The 3,393-nt window shown below is 32.6% G+C and overlaps 1 long non-coding RNA gene across 1 annotated transcript in view; it reads right to left on the bottom strand.

The window, feature by feature from the left end:
• LOC128250340 (uncharacterized) overlaps window positions 1-2,310 on the bottom strand; it is a 47,998-nt gene extending 45,688 nt beyond the window's left edge. The window contains exons 1-2 of the long non-coding RNA XR_008266367.1: window positions 2,148-2,310; window positions 1,909-1,961 (exon numbers count right to left, since the gene is read on the bottom strand). This is a non-coding gene — a long non-coding RNA (uncharacterized LOC128250340). The remainder of the gene's footprint in view (window positions 1-1,908; window positions 1,962-2,147) is intronic.
• Window positions 2,311-3,393: the final 1,083 nt, after the last annotated feature.

Below are 3,393 nucleotides of genomic sequence, written 5' to 3'. Positions count from 1 at the left end.
ATAATATTAGTTGAGGAGAAGGAAAAAAAACAAAAAAAAAAGAACAGAAGTGGGGGAGAAGACAACTTCGAATGAAATACAATAGAAATTTCGTCTGGTATCGATAATTCGATAAAGGTACTATAATTAGACTAATGGAATATGAAGAAAAAAATGAATGAAAATAATAATAATAATAATAATAATAATAATAATAATAATAATAATAATAATAATAATAATAATAATAATCGGCGTCTGCAATCAATAAATTAATCAGGTTTGCTTTGCAGTCTTTTTGATTTGTTTTCCTTAGTTTTATTTGTTAATTTTTCTATTTTTTTCTGTTATTTGGTTTATCTGCATTGAATTGAATATATATCTTTTACTTGTTTTTTCTCATTGGACTTTGGCCGTGCTGTGGAACCGCCTTGAAGTGTTTAACCGAAGCAATCTAACTCCATTTCTTATTTTTTGTTTCTGATCCTCGTTCTTATTATATCGATACCTTTTGCCCAGTTATATCGCTTTTGGAGACGACAGTGCACACCTCAAACACAAACACACAAAGAGACATACGTATATCTCTTACTCTTTTACTTGTTTCAGTCATTTGACTGCGGCCATGCTGGAGCACCGTCTTTAGTCGAGAAAATCGACCCCAGGACTTATTCATTGTAAGCCTAGTACTTATTCTATCGGTCTCTTTTTGCCGAACCGCTAACTTACGAGGACGTTAACTCACCAGCATCGGTTATCAAGCGATGGTGGGGGGACAAACACACACACATACGATTTGGAATTCAATACAAACCCTATTCTACGAAACGCATCATCTGCATGTTCTCCACATACGAGAATTCTTACGCAAATCTAGCGCCAAGCTAAGAGTTAACCATATATGTATCTCTTGCTATGAACCTTGTAATTCTGAGTGTCATATTTTGCAGCTCCAGTTTGTCTCATGATACAGGATGCCATAGTTCATACATATCCTTGGTTGATTCTGTCTCTTAAAGCTCTAAAGCACCCATCTAAACTCTATTCTAGCTGACATGGTACACAACGGCAACTCATTAGTTAAAGCTTCCTACAACAAAATGTTGACGTCACGTGGATTTTAGTGCCATTTTTCTTTAAAATTATAGAGAAACAAAGAGTTACGTTACCTTCCTTCAAACACGTTCCATTTTAAAAGACGTCGGGCAAGGAGGTACTGGCTTCTGGCACGTCTGACGTAACTTAACCACAGCTTCACTTTTTCTTCTGCAGACTCAAGTCAAGTTCTACGTTTTAACCCACAGCATTACTAATTGGCGGAATGTTGTTATTGATAGTTATGTTGTTGTTTTCGCATTACATTTTCCTTTCAAGAGAATGATTCTAACATATTTTTGTGACTTTCATTGCACAATTATAAACATATAAAGAAGAAGTTTATTTCATCTATTTATGTTTTTATAGAGTGCATAAAAATTTCGCTTTTCTTCTGTTGCTTTTTTAATTTTTTTGCTTTTGGTGATTCAAAGTAGGTTGGAGTAGTGTTTATTTATTCAATTGAAGCCATCGTTTTCCATCACCGTGGCCATCTTGCAATTCATGTAAATATAACGAATGGTTATTTGTCAATATATATACATACATAAACACATACGTACATACATTAATACATACATACATACATACATATATATATACAGAGAGAGAGAGAGAGAGAGAGAGAGAGAGAGAGAGAGAGAGAGAGAGAGAGAGAGAGAGAGAGAGGTACGGGAAAGTTAGAATTGTCTAAAGACCAAACATTTATTTTATTGTTGGTAATGGGATGGAACCTCAAACAAGCAGAAAACAGTCTGGAAATAAAATTGGAACCAAGTAAAAAGGATTGAAAAAAAAAAAAGCAAAACAAAAAGACAACTTTGTTTTTCATACGTTAATCCGGTTAAAACTTCTCCCGGAACTCTGGCATACACGTTTGTTCGCTCCTAAAAAAAAACAACAAGAAGAACAACATCAACGACAAAAACAATGCCGATAGTGATAATAATAATAATAATAATAATAATAATAATAATAATAATAATAATGATAATAATGATAATAATATCCCCCAATATTTCCTTGTTGAATCTCATTCATGTTATCTTCGAAGAAATAAGAATTGGGTTTACCTTCTTAATGTCCTATTTGTTGTTGCAGTTGTCTACTTGTTGCCGTTACTGTTGATGTTGCTATTTGCTGTTGTTGTTTTCGCTACTGTTGCTGTTCTTGATATTGTTGTTGTTGCTGTTGTTGTTGTTTAGATACGTAAGCTCCATTAATGAAATAGCTAAAACAGACTGCACTCTAAAGTATTATTGTTTTTAGCGCTTGTTTGTATTTTTTATTTCCGTTTTTTTTTTGTTTTTGCATTTTGTTTTCGTTTAGCAAGTGATAACAAGATAGACAAATAATAATAATAATAATAATAATAATAATAATAATAATAATAATAATAATAATAATAATAATAATAACGATGACGGTGATGACGATGATGATGATGATGTTGATGATGATTTTCAGAAACTGCTCTATCATGGAATTAGGTTTCATTCTCTTATCTCCAAAAGCAAGAAGAAAAGCAGAATAATTATATTAGTTTTTTTGTTTTGTTTCTTTTTTCTTTTTCTGTCTGTTTATCTTTCCTTTTGTTTATTCCAGTTGCTCAAAACAAAAATAAAAACAAATAGAAAGAGAGAACCGAAGAAGAAAACAGGAACCAAAAGAGAAAAGAAAAACAAAAAGAAAATAAAAAGAACAGGTATGAAGACGTGAAGAATTGTTATGAAATTCTCCGCTAGGAATATTTGAAACTAAATTTGAAGACAAATGGTTCCGACTAATTATGAAAATCGAGTCTTGAAAGAATTATTCTACTCCAAGTATTTAATTTACTTCGACCAAATTCTACGTGCTGTCTGCAGCTAAACAAGTAATAATTACAATAATGGGGAGTTTGTTACTGGGAGAAAGAGAGAGAGAGAGAGAGAGAGAGAGAGAGAGACAGAGAGACGGGAAAATGAAGAAACTGAGGAAATAGGTTCGAGAGAGCGAGAAAGAGAGAGAGAGAAAGAGAGAAAGAGGTAGAGAGAGAGAGAGAGAGAGAGAGAGAGAGAGAGAGATAGTGTGTGTGTGTGTGTGTGTGTTTGATAGCTATTGTTGCAGACGCAAAGATTGAGAAGAGTAGAAGATAGAAAAAAAATTTGAGACAGAGAGAGTTGGAGGGAAATATGTATGTAGGGAGGATTTAGAGCGTAGGCGAGGCACACACACATATATGCATGTATATATATATATATATATATATATATACATGAATATATATACATACACATACACAACACACACATATGTATATATATATATATATATATA

The sequence above is a fragment of the Octopus bimaculoides genome, chromosome 20, assembly GCF_001194135.2.
Source record: "Octopus bimaculoides isolate UCB-OBI-ISO-001 chromosome 20, ASM119413v2, whole genome shotgun sequence".
Taxonomy (NCBI): Eukaryota; Metazoa; Mollusca; class Cephalopoda; order Octopoda; family Octopodidae; genus Octopus; species Octopus bimaculoides.
Note: the sequence above shows the minus strand (reverse complement) of the source record. Positions and strands in the feature narration are given on the sequence as shown.